General features: G+C 45.5%; 11 non-coding genes across 11 annotated transcripts; all 11 read right to left on the reverse strand.

Annotated features, from left to right (window-relative positions):
* Positions 1–263: 263 nt before the first annotated feature.
* Positions 264–455, reverse strand: LOC130125708 (U2 spliceosomal RNA). The gene has a single exon (XR_008811557.1). It is a non-coding gene; the product is annotated as a U2 spliceosomal RNA (small nuclear RNA).
* A 2,016-nt stretch (positions 456–2,471) lies between these two features.
* On the reverse strand, positions 2,472–2,663 carry LOC130125700 (U2 spliceosomal RNA). The gene has a single exon (XR_008811549.1). It is a non-coding gene; the product is annotated as a U2 spliceosomal RNA (small nuclear RNA).
* A 2,045-nt stretch (positions 2,664–4,708) lies between these two features.
* On the reverse strand, positions 4,709–4,900 carry LOC130125730 (U2 spliceosomal RNA). Its single transcript, XR_008811578.1, has one exon. It is a non-coding gene; the product is annotated as a U2 spliceosomal RNA (small nuclear RNA).
* A 2,045-nt stretch (positions 4,901–6,945) lies between these two features.
* LOC130125757 (U2 spliceosomal RNA) lies at positions 6,946–7,137 on the reverse strand. The gene has a single exon (XR_008811604.1). It is a non-coding gene; the product is annotated as a U2 spliceosomal RNA (small nuclear RNA).
* Positions 7,138–9,182: 2,045 nt separating this feature from the next.
* LOC130125777 (U2 spliceosomal RNA) lies at positions 9,183–9,374 on the reverse strand. The gene has a single exon (XR_008811624.1). It is a non-coding gene; the product is annotated as a U2 spliceosomal RNA (small nuclear RNA).
* A 2,045-nt stretch (positions 9,375–11,419) lies between these two features.
* On the reverse strand, positions 11,420–11,611 carry LOC130125775 (U2 spliceosomal RNA). The gene has a single exon (XR_008811622.1). It is a non-coding gene; the product is annotated as a U2 spliceosomal RNA (small nuclear RNA).
* A 2,018-nt stretch (positions 11,612–13,629) lies between these two features.
* On the reverse strand, positions 13,630–13,821 carry LOC130125709 (U2 spliceosomal RNA). Its single transcript, XR_008811558.1, has one exon. It is a non-coding gene; the product is annotated as a U2 spliceosomal RNA (small nuclear RNA).
* Positions 13,822–15,837: 2,016 nt separating this feature from the next.
* LOC130125701 (U2 spliceosomal RNA) lies at positions 15,838–16,029 on the reverse strand. Its single transcript, XR_008811550.1, has one exon. It is a non-coding gene; the product is annotated as a U2 spliceosomal RNA (small nuclear RNA).
* Positions 16,030–18,045: 2,016 nt separating this feature from the next.
* LOC130125745 (U2 spliceosomal RNA) lies at positions 18,046–18,237 on the reverse strand. The gene has a single exon (XR_008811592.1). It is a non-coding gene; the product is annotated as a U2 spliceosomal RNA (small nuclear RNA).
* A 2,045-nt stretch (positions 18,238–20,282) lies between these two features.
* Positions 20,283–20,474, reverse strand: LOC130125769 (U2 spliceosomal RNA). The gene has a single exon (XR_008811616.1). It is a non-coding gene; the product is annotated as a U2 spliceosomal RNA (small nuclear RNA).
* A 2,018-nt stretch (positions 20,475–22,492) lies between these two features.
* Positions 22,493–22,684, reverse strand: LOC130125702 (U2 spliceosomal RNA). The gene has a single exon (XR_008811551.1). It is a non-coding gene; the product is annotated as a U2 spliceosomal RNA (small nuclear RNA).
* Between the last annotated feature and the right edge of the window lie 1,056 nt (positions 22,685–23,740).

Below are 23,740 nucleotides of genomic sequence, written 5' to 3' on the forward strand. Positions count from 1 at the left end.
TACACAAGTGAATGGATTACACATGTATCCGCAAAGGAAATGAACCACTACTTGAGTGCCGGGAGATATGTTATTAGCGCGACGTGACCTCGCCACGACTGATAATATTCTTAATAATAGTCAAACTCCCGGCGTACATACTTGGCTATCGTCAAAGAAGATGACATATATCCGTCTGAACACAAGTAGATTGTCGTGCAGACAATGATCGACCAGATTGAGACAGTAACTGAAGAGACATATCTTAATATTCAATACAACGAAAGGAGTGCACCGTTCCTAGAAGTACTGCAATACCAGGTCGATGCGTGGAGTGGACGGAGCAAGCCCCGATTCCATATCCCTGTTGCAAAAATCAATTTAATATATGGTCCCCGGAATAGGGGACGTATCAGATATTAAACTGATAAGAACAGATACTACACTTGATCTTAGCCAAAAGGCCGAGAAGCGATACTGGTGTGAAGGTGAGCTGCGAGCCGCACTCGCGTACATATAAATACCATCGACGGGTCCACCACAAACCACATGCCGCTCATTGTTCTACAACGAAAGTTCTTGCATACTGCAAATAAGTAAGATGTATACAAGTCTTATCGCTCACTTAATGTACAAAAACAAAGGGATTAAAAAGAAGACGTCGGCTATCTTTAGTCACGCGGTGCCACTGCAGCCAATGGGAAATGATTAAAAATGACGTGATAAAGTCAGTCCATTTAAGAAGGACGGATGCGATTAACATGCTCCCGTTTTCTACTGTGGCACAACCGCATGATGCATACAAACAGAATCGTTGAATGAAATAACACCGATTTCTAACTGCTCCCGCTAGGGGTCGCCACAGCGGATCACCAATTTCATACTTGTCCTGTCCGCTGCAGCTTGCTCTGGCACACCAGCCACCTGCATGTCCTCTCTCACCACATCCATAAACCTACTCTCTGGCGTTCCTCTTTTCCTCTTGCCTGGCAACTCCATATTCAGCACCCTTCTCCCAAAATACCCAGCATTTCCCCTCCACACTCGTCCAAACCATCTCAATCCTGGCTCTCTCGCTTGCTTTGTCTCCAAACCGACCAACGTGAGCTGTCCCTCTAATATACTCTTTCCTAATCCTGTGCTTCTTCGTCAATCATAATGAAAACTTTAGCATCTTCAACTCTGCCAGTCCAGCTCCGTCTCCAAACCGTATAACATAGCTGGTCTTACAACCATCTTGTAACGCTTCCCTTTAACTCTTGCTGGAACCCTTCTGTCACAAAAAACTCCTCACACTCTTCTCCACCCACTCCACCCTGCCTGCACTCTCGTCTTCTCCCCTCTTCTACACTCCCCGTTACTTTGGAAAGTCGACCCCAAGTATTTAAACTCATACGCCTTCATCGCCTCTATTCCTTGCATCCTAACCATTCCACTCGTCTTCCCTTTCATATGTATTCCGTCTTGTGCCTTCTGACGTTCATTCCTCGTCTTTCCAGTGCATACCGCCACCTCTACAGGCTCTCCTCAACCTGCACCCTAATCTCGCTAGACATCACAATGTCATCTGCAAACACCATAGTCCACGGAGACTCCTGCTGATCTCGCCCGTCAACCTGTCCATCGCCATTGCAAACAAGAAAGTGCACAGAGCCGGTCCTTGATGTAATGCCACCTCCACCTTGAACCCATCTGTCATTCCGAACGCACAACTCACCGCTGTTAGTCTTCCCTACCCACATACCCTGCGCCACTCCCATATAGCTTGCTGCAACTCCCGACTCCCGACTTCTTGATGCAATACCAAGCCTCCTCTCTCGGCACCCTGTCATATGCTTTCTGTAAACGATGCAACTCCTTCTGGTGTCTTTTTAAATTGTTTAGATCTGGACTTTAAAAGAATTTTTTTTGACAATATTGCGGATATTTTGCTGTCCAGTCTCTCTGTGTGCATTCTTTAAAACTTCTTACTGTGAGTGTCACATTTCTGGCAATACAGTAATACATGGTCCACTGTTTCTTCCTCTCGAAAATAGTCCCACTTTCCATTATTATGCTTTCCAAACACATAGAGCTAAGTGTTTAGACCAGTATGAGCATTCTTTAATCTTACCACTCTTCTGCTCTTGTATTTCATCGTCCAGACCTGCAATCCCACGTAAGAGGTCAGTCCACATTGTTTAACTATAGCTTGAAACGTTCGAATACGGTTGGAAAGGACAGTATGAATACACAAGTGAATGGATTACACATGTATCCGCAAAGGAAATGAACCACTACTTGAGTGCCGGGAGATATGTTATTAGCGCGACGTGACCTCGCCACGACTGATAATATTCTTAATAATAGTCAAACTCCCGGCGTACATACTTGGCTATCGTCAAAGAAGACGACATATATCTGTCTGAACACAAGTAGATTGTCGTGCAGACAATGATCGACCCGATTGAGACAGTAACTGAAGAAACATATCTTAATATTCAATACAACGAAAGGAGTGCACCGTTCCTGGAAGTACTGCAATACCAGGTCGATGCGTGGAGTGGACGGAGCAAGCCCCGATTCCATATCCCTGTTGCAAAAATCAATTTAATATATTGACCCCGGAATAGGGGACGTATCAGATATTAAACTGATAAGAACAGATACTACACTTGATCTTAGCCAAAAGGCCGAGAAGCGATACTGGTGTGAAGGTGAGCTGCGAGGCGCACTCGCGTACATATAAATACCATCGACGGGTCCACCACAAACCACATGCCGCTCATTGTTCTACAACGAAAGTTCTTGCATACTGCAAATAAGTAAGATGTATACAAGTCTTATCGCTCACTTAATGTACAAAAACAAAGGGATTAAAAAGAAGACGTCGGCTATCTTTAGTCACGCGGTGCCACTGCAGCCAATGGGAAATGATTAAAAATGACGTGATAAAGTCAGTCCATTTAAGAAGGACGGATGCGATTAACATGCTCCCGTTTTCTACTGTGGCACAACCGCATGATGCATACAAACAGAATCGTTGAATGAAATAACACCGATTTCTAACTGCTCCCGCTAGGGGTCGCCACAGCGGATCACCAATTTCATACTTGTCCTGTCCGCTGCATCTTGCTCTGGCACACCAGCCACCTGCATGTCCTCTCTCACCACATCCATAAACCTACTCTCTGGCGTTCCTCTTTTCCTCTTGCCTGGCAACTCCATATTCAGCACCCTTCTCCCAAAATACCCAGCATTTCCCCTCCACACTCGTCCAAACCATCTCAATCCTGGCTCTCTCGCTTGCTTTGTCTCCAAACCGACCAACGTGAGCTGTCCCTCTAATATACTCTTTCCTAATCCTGTGCTTCTTCGTCAATCATAATGAAAACTTTAGCATCTTCAACTCTGCCAGTCCAGCTCCGTCTCCTGTCTTTTCATCAGTGTCACTGTCTCCAAACCGTATAACATAGCTGGTCTTACAACCATCTTGTAACGCTTCCCTTTAACTCTTGCTGGAACCCTTCTGTCACAAAAAACTCCTCACACTCTTCTCCACCCACTCCACCCTGCCTGCACTCTCGTCTTCTCCCCTCTTCTACACTCCCCGTTACTTTGGAAAGTCGACCCCAAGTATTTAAACTCATACGCCTTCATCGCCTCTATTCCTTGCATCCTAACCATTCCACTCGTCTTCCCTTTCATATGTATTCCGTCTTGTGCCTTCTGACATTCATTCCTCGTCTTTCCAGTGCATACCGCCACCTCTACAGGCTCTCCTCAACCTGCACCCTACTCTCGCTAGACATCACAATGTCATCTGCAAACATCATAGTCCACGGAGACTCCTGCTCATCTCGCCCGTCAACCTGTCCATCGCCATTGCAAACAAGAAAGTGCACAGAGCCGGTCCTTGATGTAATGCCACCTCCACCTTGAACCCATCTGTCATTCCGAACGCACAACTCACCGCTGTTAGTCCTCCCTACCCACATACCCTGCGCCACTCCTATATAGGTTGCTGCAACTCCCGACTCCCGACTTCTTGATGCAATACCAAGCCTCCTCTCTCGGCACCCTGTCATATGCTTTCTGTAAACGATGCAACTCCTTCTGGTGTCTTTTTAAATTGTTTAGATCTGGACTTTAAAAGAATTTTCTTTTTGACAATATTGCGGATGTTTTGCTGTCCAGTCTCTCTGTGTGCATTCTTTAAAACTTCTTACTGTGAGTGTCACATTTCTGGCAATACAGTAATACATGGTCCACTGTTTCTTCCTCTCGAAAATAGTCCCACTTTCCATTATTATGCTTTCCAAACACATAGAGCTAAGTGTTTAGACCAGTATGAGCATTCTTTAATCTTACCACTCTTCTGCTCTTGTATTTCATCGTCCAGACCTGCAATCCCACGTAAGAGGTCAGTCCACGTTGTTTAACTATAGCTTGAAACGTTCGAATACGGTTGGAAAGGACAGTATGAATACACAAGTGAATGGATTACACATGTATCCGCAAAGGAAATGAACCACTACTTGAGTGCCGGGAGATATGTTATTAGCGCGACGTGACCTCGCCACGACTGATAATATTCTTAATAATAGTCAAAGTCCCGGCGTACATACTTGGCTATCGTCAAAGAAGATGACATATATCCGTCTGAACACAAGTAGATTGTCGTGCAGACAATGATCGACCAGATTGATACAGTACCTGAAGAAACATATCTTAATATTCAATACAACGAAAGGAGTGCACCGTTCCTGGAAGTACTGCAATACCAGGTCGATGCGTGGAGTGGACGGAGCAAGCCCCGATTCCATATCCCTGTTGCAAAAATCAATTTAATATATAGTCCACGGAATAGGGGACGTATCAGATATTAAACTGATAAGAACAGATACTACACTTGATCTTAGCCAAAAGGCCGAGAAGCGATACTGGTGTGAAGGTGAGCTGCGAGCCGCACTCGCGTACATATAAATACCACCGACGGGTCCACCACAAACCACATGCCGCTCATTGTTCTACAACGAAAGTTCTTGCATACTGCAAATAAGTAAGATGTATACAAGTCTTATCGCTCACTTAATGTACAAAAACAAAGGGATTAAAAAGAAGACGTCGGCTATCTTTAGTCACGCGGTGCCACTGCAGCCAATGGGAAATGATTAAAAATGACGTGATAAAGTCAGTCCATTTAAGAAGGACGGATGCGATTAACATGCTCCCGTTTTCTACTGTGGCACAACCGCATGATGCATACAAACAGAATCGTTGAATGAAATAACACCGATTTCTAACTGCTCCCGCTAGGGGTCGCCACAGCGGATCACCAATTTCATACTTGTCCTGTCCGCTGCATCTTGCTCTGGCACACCAGCCACCTGCATGTCCTCTCTCACCACATCCATAAACCTACTCTCTGGCGTTCCTCTTTTCCTCTTGCCTGGCAACTCCATATTCAGCACCCTTCTCCCAAAATACCCAGCATTTCCCCTCCACACTCGTCCAAACCATCTCAATCCTGGCTCTCTCGCTTGCTTTGTCTCCAAACCGACCAACGTGAGCTGTCCCTCTAATATACTCTTTCCTAATCCTGTGCTTCTTCGTCAATCATAATGAAAACTTTAGCATCTTCAACTCTGCCAGTCCAGCTCCGTCTCCTGTCTTTTCATCAGTGTCACTGTCTCCAAACCGTATAACATAGCTGGTCTTACAACCATCTTGTAACGCTTCCCTTTAACTCTTGCTGGAACCCTTCTGTCACAAAAAACTCCTCACACTCTTCTCCACCCACTCCACCCTGCCTGCACTCTCGTCTTCTCCCCTCTTCTACACTCCCCGTTACTTTGGAAAGTCGACCCCAAGTATTTAAACTCATACGCCTTCATCGCCTCTATTCCTTGCATCCTAGACATTCCACTCGTCTTCCCTTTCATATGTATTCCGTCTTGTGCCTTCTGACGTTCATTCCTCGTCTTTCCAGTGCATACCGCCACCTCTACAGGCTCTCCTCAACCTGCACCCTACTCTCACTAGACATCACAATGTCATCTGCAAACATCATAGTCCACGGAGACTCCTGCTGATCTCGCCCGTCAACCTGTCCATCGCCATTGCAAACAAGAAAGTGCACAGAGCCGGTCCTTGATGTAATGCCACCTCCACCTTGAACCCATCTGTCATTCCGAACGCACAACTCACCGCTGTTAGTCCTCCCTACCCACATACCCTGCGCCACTCCTATATAGGTTGCTGCAACTCCCGACTCCCGACTTCTTGATGCAATACCAAGCCTCCTCTCTCGGCACCCTGTCATATGCTTTCTGTAAACGATGCAACTCCTTCTGGTGTCTTTTTAAATTGTTTAGATCTGGACTTTAAAAGAATTTTCTTTTTGACAATATTGCGGATGTTTTGCTGTCCAGTCTCTCTGTGTGCATTCTTTAAAACTTCTTACTGTGAGTGTCACATTTCTGGCAATACAGTAATACATGGTCCACTGTTTCTTCCTCTCGAAAATAGTCCCACTTTCCATTATTATGCTTTCCAAACACATAGAGCTAAGTGTTTAGACCAGTATGAGCATTCTTTAATCTTACCACTCTTCTGCTCTTGTATTTCATCGTCCAGACCTGCAGTCCCACGTAAGAGGTCAGTCCACGTTGTTTAACTATAGCTTGAAACGTTCGAATACGGTTGGAAAGGACAGTATGAATACACAAGTGAATGGATTACACATGTATCCGCAAAGGAAATGAACCACTACTTGAGTGCCGGGAGATATGTTATTAGCGCGACGTGACCTCGCCACGACTGATAATATTCTTAATAATAGTCAAAGTCCCGGCGTACATACTTGGCTATCGTCAAAGAAGATGACATATATCCGTCTGAACACAAGTAGATTGTCGTGCAGACAATGATCGACCAGATTGAGACAGTACCTGAAGAAACATATCTTAATATTCAATACAACGAAAGGAGTGCACCGTTCCTGGAAGTACTGCAATACCAGGTCGATGCGTGGAGTGGACGGACCAAGCCCCGATTCCATATCCCTGTTGCAAAAATCAATTTAATATATGGTCCCCGGAATAGGGGACGTATCAGATATTAAACTGATAAGAACAGATACTACACTTGATCTTAGCCAAAAGGCCGAGAAGCGATACTGGTGTGAAGGTGAGCTGCGAGCCGCACTCGCGTACATATAAATACCACCGACGGGTCCACCACAAACCACATGCCGCTCATTGTTCTACAACGAAAGTTCTTGCATACTGCAAATAAGTAAGATGTATACAAGTCTTATCGCTCACTTAATGTACAAAAACAAAGGGATTAAAAAGAAGACGTCGGCTATCTTTAGTCACGCGGTGCCACTGCAGCCAATGGGAAATGATTAAAAATGACGTGATAAAGTCAGTCCATTTAAGAAGGACGGATGCGATTAACATGCTCCCGTTTTCTACTGTGGCACAACCGCATGATGCATACAAACAGAATCGTTGAATGAAATAATACCGATTTCTAACTGCTCCCGCTAGGGGTCGCCACAGCGGATCACCAATTTCATACTTGTCCTGTCCGCTGCATCTTGCTCTGGCACACCAGCCACCTGCATGTCCTCTCTCACCACATCCATAAACCTACTCTCTGGCGTTCCTCTTTTCCTCTTGCCTGGCAACTCCATATTCAGCACCCTTCTCCCAAAATACCCAGCATTTCCCCTCCACACTCGTCCAAACCATCTCAATCCTGGCTCTCTCGCTTGCTTTGTCTCCAAACCGACCAACGTGAGCTGTCCCTCTAATATACTCTTTCCTAATCCTGTGCTTCTTCGTCAATCTTAATGAAAACTTTAGCATCTTCAACTCTGCCAGTCCAGCTCCGTCTCCTGTCTTTTCATCAGTGTCACTGTCTCCAAACCGTATAACATAGCTGGTCTTACAACCATCTTGTAACGCTTCCCTTTAACTCTTGCTGGAACCCTTCTGTCACAAAAAACTCCTCACACTCTTCTCCACCCACTCCACCCTGCCTGCACTCTCGTCTTCTCCCCTCTTCTACACTCCCCGTTACTTTGGAAAGTCGACCCCAAGTATTTAAACTCATACGCCTTCATCGCCTCTATTCCTTGCATCCTAACCATTCCACTCGTCTTCCCTTTCATATGTATTCCGTCTTGTGCCTTCTGACGTTCATTCCTCGTCTTTCCAGTGCATACCGCCACCTCTACAGGCTCTCCTCAACCTGCACCCTACTCTCACTAGACATCACAATGTCATCTGCAAACATCATAGTCCACGGAGACTCCTGCTGATCTCGCCCGTCAACCTGTCCATCGCCATTGCAAACAAGAAAGTGCACAGAGCCGGTCCTTGATGTAATGCCACCTCCACCTTGAACCCATCTGTCATTCCGAACGCACAACTCACCGCTGTTAGTCTTCCCTACCCACATACCCTGCGCCACTCCCATATAGCTTGCTGCAACTCCCGACTCCCGACTTCTTGATGCAATACCAAGCCTCCTCTCTTGACACCCTGTCATATGCTTTCTGTAAACGATGCAACTTCTTCTGGTGTCTTTTTAAATTGTTTAGATCTGGACTTTAAAAGAATTTTCTTTTTGACAATATTGCGGATGTTTTGCTGTCCAGTCTCTCTGTGTGCATTCTTTAAAACTTCTTACTGTGAGTGTCACATTTCTGGCAATACAGTAATACATGGTCCACTGTTTCTTCCTCTCGAAAATAGTCCCACTTTCCATTATTATGCTTTCCAAACACATAGAGCTAAGTGTTTAGACCAGTATGAGCATTCTTTAATCTTACCACTCTTCTGCTCTTGTATTTCATCGTCCAGACCTGCAATCCCACGTAAGAGGTCAGTCCACGTTGTTTAACTATAGCTTGAAACGTTCGAATACGGTTGGAAAGGACAGTATGAATACACAAGTGAATGGATTACACATGTATCCGCAAAGGAAATGAACCACTACTTGAGTGCCGGGAGATATGTTATTAGCGCGACGTGACCTCGCCACGACTGATAACATTCTTAATAATAGTCAAACTCCCGGCGTACATACTTGGCTATCGTCAAAGAAGATGACATATATCCGTCTGAACATAAGTAGATTGTCGTGCAGACAATGATCGACCAGATTGAGACAGTAACTGAAGAAACATATCTTAATATTCAATACAACGAAAGGAGTGCACCGTTCCTGGAAGTACTGCAATACCATGTCGATGCGTGGAGTGGACGGAGCAAGCCCCGATTCCATATCCCTGTTGCAAAAATCAATTTAATATATTGTCCCCGGAATAGGGGACGTATCAGATATTAAACTGGTAAGAACAGATACTACACTTGATCTTAGCCAAAAGGCCGAGAAGCGATACTGGTGTGAAGGTGAGCTGCGAGCCGCACTCGCGTACATATAAATACCATCGACGGGTCCACCACAAACCACATGCCGCTCATTGTTCTACAACGAAAGTTCTTGCATACTGCAAATAAGTAAGATGTATACAAGTCTTATCGCTCACTTAATGTACAAAAACAAAGGGATTAAAAAGAAGACGTCGGCTATCTTTAGTCACGCGGTGCCACTGCAGCCAATGGGAAATGATTAAAAATGACGTGATAAAGTCAGTCCATTTAAGAAGGACGGATGCGATTAACATGCTCCCGTTTTCTACTGTGGCACAACCGCATGATGCATACAAACAGAATCGTTGAATGAAATAACACCGATTTCTAACTGCTCCCGCTAGGGGTCGCCACAGCGGATCACCAATTTCATACTTGTCCTGTCCGCTGCATCTTGCTCTGGCACACCAGCCACCTGCATGTCCTCTCTCACCACATCCATAAACCTACTCTCTGGCGTTCCTCTTTTCCTCTTGCCTGGCAACTCCATATTCAGCACCCTTCTCCCAAAATACCCAGCATTTCCCCTCCACACTCGTCCAAACCATCTCAATCCTGGCTCTCTCGCTTGCTTTGTCTCCAAACCGACCAACGTGAGCTGTCCCTCTAATATACTCTTTCCTAATCCTGTGCTTCTTCGTCAATCATAATGAAAACTTTAGCATCTTCAACTCTGCCAGTCCAGCTCCGTCTCCTGTCTTTTCATCAGTGTCACTGTCTCCAAACCGTATAACATAGCTGGTCTTACAACCATCTTGTAACGCTTCCCTTTAACTCTTGCTGGAACCCTTCTGTCACAAAAAACTCCTCTCACTCTTCTCCACCCACTCCACCCTGCCTGCACTCTCGTCTTCTCCCCTCTTCTACACTCCCCGTTACTTTGGAAAGTCGACCCCAAGTATTTAAACTCATACGCCTTCATCGCCTCTATTCCTTGCATCCTAACCATTCCACTCGTCTTCCCTTTCATATGTATTCCGTCTTGTGCCTTCTGACGTTCATTCCTCGTCTTTCCAGTGCATACCGCCACCTCTACAGGCTCTCCTCAACCTGCACCCTACTCTCGCTACACATCACAATGTCATCTGCAAACATCATAGTCCACGGAGACTCCTGCTCATCTCGCCCGTCAACCTGTCCATCGCCATTGCAAACAAGAAAGTGCACAGAGCCGGTCCTTGATGTAATGCCACCTCCACCTTGAACCCATCTGTCATTCCGAACGCACAACTCACCGCTGTTAGTCCTCCCTACCCACATACCCTGCGCCACTCCTATATAGGTTGCTGCAACTCCCGACTCCCGACTTCTTGATGCAATACCAAGCCTCCTCTCTCGGCACCCTGTCATATGCTTTCTGTAAACGATGCAACTCCTTCTGGTGTCTTTTTAAATTGTTTAGATCTGGACTTTAAAAGAATTTTCTTTTTGACAATATTGCGGATGTTTTGCTGTCCAGTCTCTCTGTGTGCATTCTTTAAAACTTCTTACTGTGAGTGTCACATTTCTGGCAATACAGTAATACATGGTCCACTGTTTCTTCCTCTCGAAAATAGTCCCACTTTCCATTATTATGCTTTCCAAACACATAGAGCTAAGTGTTTAGACCAGTATGAGCATTCTTTAGTCTTACCACTCTTCTGCTCTTGTATTTCATCGTCCAGACCTGCAATCCCACGTAAGAGGTCAGTCCACGTTGTTTAACTATAGCTTGAAACGTTCGAATACGGTTGGAAAGGACAGTATGAATACACAAGTGAATGGATTACACATGTATCCGCAAAGGAAATGAACCACTACTTGAGTGCCGGGAGATATGTTATTAGCGCGACGTGACCTCGCCACGACTGATAATATTCTTAATAATAGTCAAACTCCCGGCGTACATACTTGGCTATCGTCAAAGAAGATGACATAGATCCGTCTGAACACAAGTAGAGTGTCGTGCCGACAATGATGGACCCGATTGTGACAGTAACTGAAGAAACATATCTTAATATTCAATACAACGAAAGGAGTGCACCGTTCCTAGAAGTACTGCAATACCAGGTCGATGCGTGGAGTGGACGCAGCAAGCCCCGATTCCATATCCCTGTTGCAAAAATCAATTTAATATATGGTCCCCGGAATAGGGGACGTATCAGATATTAAACTGATAAGAACAGATACTACACTTGATCTTAGCCAAAAGGCCGAGAAGCGATACTGGTGTGAAGGTGAGCTGCGAGGCGCACTCGCGTACATATAAATACCATCGACGGGTCCACCACAAACCACATGCCGCTCATTGTTCTACAACGAAAGTTCTTGCATACTGCAAATAAGTAAGATGTATACAAGTCTTATCGCTCACTTAATGTACAAAAACAAAGGGATTAAAAAGAAGACGTCGGCTATCTTTAGTCACGCGGTGCCACTGCAGCCAATGGGAAATGATTAAAAATGACGTGATAAAGTCAGTCCATTTAAGAAGGACGGATGCGATTAACATGCTCCCGTTTTCTACTGTGGCACAACCGCATGATGCATACAAACAGAATCGTTGAATGAAATAACACCGATTTCTAACTGCTCCCGCTAGGGGTCGCCACAGCGGATCACCAATTTCATACTTGTCCTGTCCGCTGCAGCTTGCTCTGGCACACCAGCCACCTGCATGTCCTCTCTCACCACATCCATAAACCTACTCTCTGGCGTTCCTCTTTTCCTCTTGCCTGGCAACTCCATATTCAGCACCCTTCTCCCAAAATACCCAGCATTTCCCCTCCACACTCGTCCAAACCATCTCAATCCTGGCTCTCTCGCTTGCTTTGTCTCCAAACCGACCAACGTGAGCTGTCCCTCTAATATACTCTTTCCTAATCCTGTGCTTCTTCGTCAATCATAATGAAAACTTTAGCATCTTCAACTCTGCCAGTCCAGCTCCGTCTCCAAACCGTATAACATAGCTGGTCTTACAACCATCTTGTAACGCTTCCCTTTAACTCTTGCTGGAACCCTTCTGTCACAAAAAACTCCTCACACTCTTCTCCACCCACTCCACCCTGCCTGCACTCTCGTCTTCTCCCCTCTTCTACACTCCCCGTTACTTTGGAAAGTCGACCCCAAGTATTTAAACTCATACGCCTTCATCGCCTCTATTCCTTGCATCCTAACCATTCCACTCGTCTTCCCTTTCATATGTATTCCGTCTTGTGCCTTCTGACGTTCATTCCTCGTCTTTCCAGTGCATACCGCCACCTCTACAGGCTCTCCTCAACCTGCACCCTACTCTCACTAGACATCACAATGTCATCTGCAAACATCATAGTCCACGGAGACTCCTGCTGATCTCGCCCGTCAACCTGTCCATCACCATTGCAAACAAGAAAGTGCACAGAGCCGGTCCTTGATGTAATGCCACCTCCACCTTGAACCCATCTGTCATTCCGAACGCACAACTCACCGCTGTTAGTCCTCCCTACCCACATACCCTGCGCCACTCCTATATAGGTTGCTGCAACTCCCGACTCCCGACTTCTTGATGCAATACCAAGCCTCCTCTCTCGGCACCCTGTCATATGCTTTCTGTAAACGATGCAACTCCTTCTGGTGTCTTTTTAAATTGTTTAGATCTGGACTTTAAAAGAATTTTCTTTTTGACAATATTGCGGATGTTTTGCTGTCCAGTCTCTCTGTGTGCATTCTTTAAAACTTCTTACTGTGAGTGTCACATTTCTGGCAATACAGTAATACATGGTCCACTGTTTCTTCCTCTCGAAAATAGTCCCACTTTCCATTATTATGCTTTCCAAACACATAGAGCTAAGTGTTTAGACCAGTATGAGCATTCTTTAATCTTACCACTCTTCTGCTCTTGTATTTCATCGTCCAGACCTGCAATCCCACGTAAGAGGTCAGTCCACGTTGTTTAACTATAGCTTGAAACGTTCGAATACGGTTGGAAAGGACAGTATGAATACACAAGTGAATGGATTACACATGTATCCGCAAAGGAAATGAACCACTACTTGAGTGCCGGGAGATATGTTATTAGCGCGACGTGACCTCGCCACGACTGATAATATTCTTAATAATAGTCAAACTCCCGGCGTACATACTTGGCTATCGTCAAAGAAGATGACATATATCCGTCTGAACACAAGTAGATTGTCGTGCAGACAATGATCGACCAGATTGAGACAGTAACTGAAGAGACATATCTTAATATTCAATACAACGAAAGGAGTGCACCGTTCCTAGAAGTACTGCAATACCAGGTCGATGCGTGGAGTGGACGGAGCAAGCCCCGATTCCATATCCCTGTTGCAAAAATCAATTTAATATATGGTCCCCGGAATAGGGGACGTATCAGATATTAAACTGATAAGAACAGATACTACACTTGATCTTAGCCAAAAGGCCGAGAAGCGATACTGGTGTGAAGGTGAGCTGCGAGCCGCACTCGCGTACATATAAATACCATCGACGGGTCCACCACAAACCACATGCCGCTCATTGTTCTACAACGAAAGTTCTTGCATACTGCAAATAAGTAAGATGTATACAAGTCTTATCGCTCACTTAATGTACAAAAACAAAGGGATTAAAAAGAAGACGTCGGCTATCTTTAGTCACGCGGTGCCACTGCAGCCAATGGGAAATGATTAAAAATGACGTGATAAAGTCAGTCCATTTAAGAAGGACGGATGCGATTAACATGCTCCCGTTTTCTACTGTGGCACAACCGCATGATGCATACAAACAGAATCGTTGAATGAAATAACACCGATTTCTAACTGCTCCCGCTAGGGGTCGCCACAGCGGATCACCAATTTCATACTTGTCCTGTCCGCTGCAGCTTGCTCTGGCACACCAGCCACCTGCATGTCCTCTCTCACCACATCCATAAACCTACTCTCTGGCGTTCCTCTTTTCCTCTTGCCTGGCAACTCCATATTCAGCACCCTTCTCCCAAAATACCCAGCATTTCCCCTCCACACTCGTCCAAACCATCTCAATCCTGGCTCTCTCGCTTGCTTTGTCTCCAAACCGACCAACGTGAGCTGTCCCTCTAATATACTCTTTCCTAATCCTGTGCTTCTTCGTCAATCATAATGAAAACTTTAGCATCTTCAACTCTGCCAGTCCAGCTCCGTCTCCAAACCGTATAACATAGCTGGTCTTACAACCATCTTGTAACGCTTCCCTTTAACTCTTGCTGGAACCCTTCTGTCACAAAAAACTCCTCACACTCTTCTCCACCCACTCCACCCTGCCTGCACTCTCGTCTTCTCCCCTCTTCTACACTCCCCGTTACTTTGGAAAGTCGACCCCAAGTATTTAAACTCATACGCCTTCATCGCCTCTATTCCTTGCATCCTAACCATTCCACTCGTCTTCCCTTTCATATGTATTCCGTCTTGTGCCTTCTGACGTTCATTCCTCGTCTTTCCAGTGCATACCGCCACCTCTACAGGCTCTCCTCAACCTGCACCCTAATCTCGCTAGACATCACAATGTCATCTGCAAACACCATAGTCCACGGAGACTCCTGCTGATCTCGCCCGTCAACCTGTCCATCGCCATTGCAAACAAGAAAGTGCACAGAGCCGGTCCTTGATGTAATGCCACCTCCACCTTGAACCCATCTGTCATTCCGAACGCACAACTCACCGCTGTTAGTCTTCCCTACCCACATACCCTGCGCCACTCCCATATAGCTTGCTGCAACTCCCGACTCCCGACTTCTTGATGCAATACCAAGCCTCCTCTCTCGGCACCCTGTCATATGCTTTCTGTAAACGATGCAACTCCTTCTGGTGTCTTTTTAAATTGTTTAGATCTGGACTTTAAAAGAATTTTTTTTGACAATATTGCGGATATTTTGCTGTCCAGTCTCTCTGTGTGCATTCTTTAAAACTTCTTACTGTGAGTGTCACATTTCTGGCAATACAGTAATACATGGTCCACTGTTTCTTCCTCTCGAAAATAGTCCCACTTTCCATTATTATGCTTTCCAAACACATAGAGCTAAGTGTTTAGACCAGTATGAGCATTCTTTAATCTTACCACTCTTCTGCTCTTGTATTTCATCGTCCAGACCTGCAATCCCACGTAAGAGGTCAGTCCACATTGTTTAACTATAGCTTGAAACGTTCGAATACGGTTGGAAAGGACAGTATGAATACACAAGTGAATGGATTACACATGTATCCGCAAAGGAAATGAACCACTACTTGAGTGCCGGGAGATATGTTATTAGCGCGACGTGACCTCGCCACGACTGATAATATTCTTAATAATAGTCAAACTCCCGGCGTACATACTTGGCTATCGTCAAAGAAGACGACATATATCTGTCTGAACACAAGTAGATTGTCGTGCAGACAATGATCGACCCGATTGAGACAGTAACTGAAGAAACATATCTTAATATTCAATACAACGAAAGGAGTGCACCGTTCCTGGAAGTACTGCAATACCAGGTCGATGCGTGGAGTGGACGGAGCAAGCCCCGATTCCATATCCCTGTTGCAAAAATCAATTTAATATATTGACCCCGGAATAGGGGACGTATCAGATATTAAACTGATAAGAACAGATACTACACTTGATCTTAGCCAAAAGGCCGAGAAGCGATACTGGTGTGAAGGTGAGCTGCGAGGCGCACTCGCGTACATATAAATACCATCGACGGGTCCACCACAAACCACATGCCGCTCATTGTTCTACAACGAAAGTTCTTGCATACTGCAAATAAGTAAGATGTATACAAGTCTTATCGCTCACTTAATGTACAAAAACAAAGGGATTAAAAAGAAGACGTCGGCTATCTTTAGTCACGCGGTGCCACTGCAGCCAATGGGAAATGATTAAAAATGACGTGATAAAGTCAGTCCATTTAAGAAGGACGGATGCGATTAACATGCTCCCGTTTTCTACTGTGGCACAACCGCATGATGCATACAAACAGAATCGTTGAATGAAATAACACCGATTTCTAACTGCTCCCGCTAGGGGTCGCCACAGCGGATCACCAATTTCATACTTGTCCTGTCCGCTGCATCTTGCTCTGGCACACCAGCCACCTGCATGTCCTCTCTCACCACATCCATAAACCTACTCTCTGGCGTTCCTCTTTTCCTCTTGCCTGGCAACTCCATATTCAGCACCCTTCTCCCAAAATACCCAGCATTTCCCCTCCACACTCGTCCAAACCATCTCAATCCTGGCTCTCTCGCTTGCTTTGTCTCCAAACCGACCAACGTGAGCTGTCCCTCTAATATACTCTTTCCTAATCCTGTGCTTCTTCGTCAATCATAATGAAAACTTTAGCATCTTCAACTCTGCCAGTCCAGCTCCGTCTCCAAACCGTATAACATAGCTGGTCTTACAACCATCTTGTAACGCTTCCCTTTAACTCTTGCTGGAACCCTTCTGTCACAAAAAACTCCTCACACTCTTCTCCACCCACTCCACCCTGCCTGCACTCTCGTCTTCTCCCCTCTTCTACACTCCCCGTTACTTTGGAAAGTCGACCCCAAGTATTTAAACTCATACGCCTTCATCGCCTCTATTCCTTGCATCCTAACCATTCCACTCGTCTTCCCTTTCATATGTATTCCGTCTTGTGCCTTCTGACGTTCATTCCTCGTCTTTCCAGTGCATACCGCCACCTCTACAGGCTCTCCTCAACCTGCACCCTAATCTCGCTAGACATCACAATGTCATCTGCAAACACCATAGTCCACGGAGACTCCTGCTGATCTCGCCCGTCAACCTGTCCATCGCCATTGCAAACAAGAAAGTGCACAGAGCCGGTCCTTGATGTAATGCCACCTCCACCTTGAACCCATCTGTCATTCCGAACGCACAACTCACCGCTGTTAGTCTTCCCTACCCACATACCCTGCGCCACTCCCATATAGCTTGCTGCAACTCCCGACTCCCGACTTCTTGATGCAATACCAAGCCTCCTCTCTCGGCACCCTGTCATATGCTTTCTGTAAACGATGCAACTCCTTCTGGTGTCTTTTTAAATTGTTTAGATCTGGACTTTAAAAGAATTTTTTTTGACAATATTGCGGATATTTTGCTGTCCAGTCTCTCTGTGTGCATTCTTTAAAACTTCTTACTGTGAGTGTCACATTTCTGGCAATACAGTAATACATGGTCCACTGTTTCTTCCTCTCGAAAATAGTCCCACTTTCCATTATTATGCTTTCCAAACACATAGAGCTAAGTGTTTAGACCAGTATGAGCATTCTTTAATCTTACCACTCTTCTGCTCTTGTATTTCATCGTCCAGACCTGCAATCCCACGTAAGAGGTCAGTCCACGTTGTTTAACTATAGCTTGAAACGTTCGAATACGGTTGGAAAGGACAGTATGAATACACAAGTAAATGGATTACACATGTATCCGCAAAGGAAATGAACCACTACTTGAGTGCCGGGAGATATGTTATTAGCGCGACGTGACCTCGCCACGACTGATAATATTCTTAATAATAGTCAAACTCCCGGCGTACATACTTGGCTATCGTCAAAGAAGATGACATATATCCGTCTGAACACAAGTAGAGTGTCGTGCAGACAATGATCGACCCGATTGAGACAGTAACTGAAGAAACATATCTTAATATTCAATACAACGAAAGGAGTGCACCGTTCCTGGAAGTACTGCAATACCATGTCGATGCGTGGAGTGGACGGAGCAAGCCCCGATTCCATATCCCTGTTGCAAAAATCAATTTAATATATTGTCCCCGGAATAGGAGACGTATCAGATATTAAACTGATAAGAACAGATACTACACTTGATCTTAGCCAAAAGGCCGAGAAGCGATACTGGTGTGAAGGTGAGCTGCGAGCCGCACTCGCGTACATATAAATACCATCGACGGGTCCACCACAAACCACATGCCGCTCATTGTTCTACAACGAAAGTTCTTGCATACTGCAAATAAGTAAGATGTATACAAGTCTTATCGCTCACTTAATGTACAAAAACAAAGGGATTAAAAAGAAGACGTCGGCTATCTTTAGTCACGCGGTGCCACTGCAGCCAATGGGAAATGATTAAAAATGACGTGATAAAGTCAGTCCATTTAAGAAGGACGGATGCGATTAACATGCTCCCGTTTTCTACTGTGGCACAACCGCATGATGCATACAAACAGAATCGTTGAATGAAATGACACCGATTTCTAACTGCTCCCGCTAGGGGTCGCCACAGCGGATCACCAATTTCAGACTTGTCCTGTCCGCTGCATCTTGCTCTGGCACACCAGCCACCTGCATGTCCTCTCTCACCACATCCATAAACCTACTCTCTGGCGTTCCTCTTTTCCTCTTGCCTGGCAACTCCATATTCAGCACCCTTCTCCCAAAATACCCAGCATTTCCCCTCCACACTCGTCCAAACCATCTCAATCCTGGCTCTCTAGCTTGCTTTGTCTCTAAACCGACCAACGTGAGCTGTCCCTCTAATATACTCTTTCCTAATCCTGTGCTTCTTCGTCAATCTTAATGAAAACTTTAGCATCTTCAACTCTGCCAGTCCAGCTCCGTCTCCTGTCTTTTCATCAGTGTCACTGTCTCCAAACCGTATAACATAGCTGGTCTTACAACCATCTTGTAACGCTTCCCTTTAACTCTTGCTGGAACCCTTCTGTCACAAAAAACTCCTCACACTCTTCTCCACCCACTCCACCCTGCCTGCACTCTCGTCTTCTCCCCTCTTCTACACTCCCCGTTACTTTGGAAAGTCGACCCCAAGTATTTAAACTCATACGCCTTCATCGCCTCTATTCCTTGCATCCTAACCATTCCACTCGTCTTCCCTTTCATATGTATTCCGTCTTGTGCCTTCTGACGTTCATTCCTCGTCTTTCCAGTGCATACCGCCACCTCTACAGGCTCTCCTCAACCTGCACCCTACTCTCGCTACACATCACAATGTCATCTGCAAACATCATAGTCCACGGAGACTCCTGCTCATCTCGCCCGTCAACCTGTCCATCGCCATTGCAAACAAGAAAGTGCACAGAGCCGGTCCTTGATGTAATGCCACCTCCACCTTGAACCCATCTGTCATTCCGAACGCACAACTCACCGCTGTTAGTCCTCCCTACCCACATACCCTGCGCCACTCCTATATAGGTTGCTGCAACTCCCGACTCCCGACTTCTTGATGCAATACCAAGCCTCCTCTCTCGGCACCCTGTCATATGCTTTCTGTAAACGATGCAACTCCTTCTGGTGTCTTTTTAAATTGTTTAGATCTGGACTTTAAAAGAATTTTCTTTTTGACAATATTGCGGATGTTTTGCTGTCCAGTCTCTCTGTGTGCATTCTTTAAAACTTCTTACTGTGAGTGTCACATTTCTGGCAATACAGTAATACATGGTCCACTGTTTCTTCCTCTCGAAAATAGTCCCACTTTCCATTATTATGCTTTCCAAACACATAGAGCTAAGTGTTTAGACCAGTATGAGCATTCTTTAGTCTTACCACTCTTCTGCTCTTGTATTTCATCGTCCAGACCTGCAATCCCACGTAAGAGGTCAGTCCACGTTGTTTAACTATAGCTTGAAACGTTCGAATACGGTTGGAAAGGACAGTATGAATACACAAGTGAATGGATTACACATGTATCCGCAAAGGAAATGAACCACTACTTGAGTGCCGGGAGATATGTTATTAGCGCGACGTGACCTCGCCACGACTGATAATATTCTTAATAATAGTCAAACTCCCGGCGTACATACTTGGCTATCGTCAAAGAAGATGACATAGATCCGTCTGAACACAAGTAGAGTGTCGTGCCGAAAATGATGGACCCGATTGTGACAGTAACTGAAGAAACATATCTTAATATTCAATACAACGAAAGGAGTGCACCGTTCCTAGAAGTAATGCAATACCAGGTCGATGCGTGGAGTGGACGCAGCAAGCCCCGATTCCATATCCCTGTTGCAAAAATCAATTTAATATATGGTCCCCGGAATAGGGGACGTATCAGATATTAAACTGATAAGAACAGATACTACACTTGATCTTAGCCAAAAGGCCGAGAAGCGATACTGGTGTGAAGGTGAGCTGCGAGGCGCACTCGCGTACATATAAATACCATCGACGGGTCCACCACAAACCACATGCCGCTCATTGTTCTACAACGAAAGTTCTTGCATACTGCAAATAAGTAAGATGTATACAAGTCTTATCGCTCACTTAATGTACAAAAACAAAGGGATTAAAAAGAAGACGTCGGCTATCTTTAGTCACGCGGTGCCACTGCAGCCAATGGGAAATGATTAAAAATGACGTGATAAAGTCAGTCCATTTAAGAAGGACGGATGCGATTAACATGCTCCCGTTTTCTACTGTGGCACAACCGCATGATGCATACAAACAGAATCGTTGAATGAAATGACAGGGATTTCTAACTGCTCCCGCTAGGGGTCGCCACAGCGGATCACCAATTTCATACTTGTCCTGTCCGCTGCATCTTGCTCTGGCACACCAGCCACCTGCATGTCCTCTCTCACCACATCCATAAACCTACTCTCTGGCGTTCCTCTTTTCCTCTTGCCTGGCAACTCCATATTCAGCACCCTTCTCCCAAAATACCCAGCATTTCCCCTCCACACTCGTCCAAACCATCTCAATCCTGGCTCTCTCGCTTGCTTTGTCTCCAAACCGACCAACGTGAGCTGTCCCTCTAATATACTCTTTCCTAATCCTGTGCTTCTTCGTCAATCATAATGAAAACTTTAGCATCTTCAACTCTGCCAGTCCAGCTCCGTCTCCAAACCGTATAACATAGCTGGTCTTACAACCATCTTGTAACGCTTCCCTTTAACTCTTGCTGGAACCCTTCTGTCACAAAAAACTCCTCACACTCTTCTCCACCCACTCCACCCTGCCTGCACTCTCGTCTTCTCCCCTCTTCTACACTCCCCGTTACTTTGGAAAGTCGACCCCAAGTATTTAAACTCATACGCCTTCATCGCCTCTATTCCTTGCATCCTAACCATTCCACTCGTCTTCCCTTTCATATGTATTCCGTCTTGTGCCTTCTGACGTTCATTCCTCGTCTTTCCAGTGCATACCGCCACCTCTACAGGCTCTCCTCAACCTGCACCCTACTCTCGCTACACATCACAATGTCATCTGCAAACATCATAGTCCACGGAGACTCCTGCTGATCTCGCCCGTCAACCTGTCCATCGCCATTGCAAACAAGAAAGTGCACAGAGCCGGTCCTTGATGTAATGCCACCTCCACCTTGAACCCATCTGTCATTCCGAACGCACAACTCACCGCTGTTAGTCCTCCCTACCCACATACCCTGCGCCACTCCTATATAGGTTGCTGCAACTCCCGACTCCCGACTTCTTGATGCAATACCAAGCCTCCTCTCTCGGCACCCTGTCATATGCTTTCTGTAAACGATGCAACTCCTTCTGGTGTCTTTTTAAATTGTTTAGATCTGGACTTTAAAAGAATTTTCTTTTTGACAATATTGCGGATGTTTTGCTGTCCAGTCTCTCTGTGTGCATTCTTTAAAACTTCTTACTGTGAGTGTCACATTTCTGGCAATACAGTAATACATGGTCCACTGTTTCTTCCTCTCGAAAATAGTCCCACTTTCCATTATTATGCTTTCCAAACACATAGAGCTAAGTGTTTAGACCAGTATGAGCATTCTTTAATCTTACCACTCTTCTGCTCTTGTATTTCATCGTCCAGACCTGCAATCCCACGTAAGAGGTCAGTCCACGTTGTTTAACTATAGCTTGAAACGTTCGAATACGGTTGGAAAGGACAGTATGAATACACAAGTGAATGGATTACACATGTATCCGCAAAGGAAATGAACCACTACTTGAGTGCCGGGAGATATGTTATTAGCGCGACGTGACCTCGCCACGACTGATAATATTCTTAATAATAGTCAAACTCCCGGCGTACATACTTGGCTATCGTCAAAGAAGATGACATATATCTGTCTGAACACAAGTAGATTGTCGTGCAGACAATGATCGACCCGATTGAGACAGTAACTGAAGAAACATATCTTAATATTCAATACAACGAAAGGAGTGCACCGTTCCTGGAAGTACTGCAATACCAGGTCGATGCGTGGAGTGGACGGAGCAAGCCCCGATTCCATATCCCTGTTGCAAAAATCAATTTAATATATTGACCCCGGAATAGGGGACGTATCAGATATTAAACTGATAAGAACAGATACTACACTTGATCTTAGCCAAAAGGCCGAGAAGCGATACTGGTGTGAAGGTGAGCTGCGAGGCGCACTCGCGTACATATAAATACCATCGACGGGTCCACCACAAACCACATGCCGCTCATTGTTCTACAACGAAAGTTCTTGCATACTGCAAATAAGTAAGATGTATACAAGTCTTATCGCTCACTTAATGTACAAAAACAAAGGGATTAAAAAGAAGACGTCGGCTATCTTTAGTCACGCGGTGCCACTGCAGCCAATGGGAAATGATTAAAAATGACGTGATAAAGTCAGTCCATTTAAGAAGGACGGATGCGATTAACATGCTCCCGTTTTCTACTGTGGCACAACCGCATGATGCATACAAACAGAATCGTTGAATGAAATAACACCGATTTCTAACTGCTCCCGCTAGGGGTCGCCACAGCGGATCACCAATTTCATACTTGTCCTGTCCGCTGCATCTTGCTCTGGCACACCAGCCACCTGCATGTCCTCTCTCACCACATCCATAAACCTACTCTCTGGCGTTCCTCTTTTCCTCTTGCCTGGCAACTCCATATTCAGCACCCTTCTCCCAAAATACCCAGCATTTCCCCTCCACACTCGTCCAAACCATCTCAATCCTGGCTCTCTCGCTTGCTTTGTCTCCAAACCGACCAACGTGAGCTGTCCCTCTAATATACTCTTTCCTAATCCTGTGCTTCTTCGTCAATCATAATGAAAACTTTAGCATCTTCAACTCTGCCAGTCCAGCTCCGTCTCCAAACCGTATAACATAGCTGGTCTTACAACCATCTTGTAACGCTTCCCTTTAACTCTTGCTGGAACCCTTCTGTCACAAAAAACTCCTCACACTCTTCTCCACCCACTCCACCCTGCCTGCACTCTCGTCTTCTCCCCTCTTCTACACTCCCCGTTACTTTGGAAAGTCGACCCCAAGTATTTAAACTCATACGCCTTCATCGCCTCTATTCCTTGCATCCTAACCATTCCACTCGTCTTCCCTTTCATATGTATTCCGTCTTGTGCCTTCTGACGTTCATTCCTCGTCTTTCCAGTGCATACCGCCACCTCTACAGGCTCTCCTCAAC

The sequence above is a fragment of the Lampris incognitus genome, chromosome 15 (assembly GCF_029633865.1).
Source record: "Lampris incognitus isolate fLamInc1 chromosome 15, fLamInc1.hap2, whole genome shotgun sequence".
Taxonomy (NCBI): domain Eukaryota; kingdom Metazoa; phylum Chordata; class Actinopteri; order Lampriformes; family Lampridae; genus Lampris; species Lampris incognitus.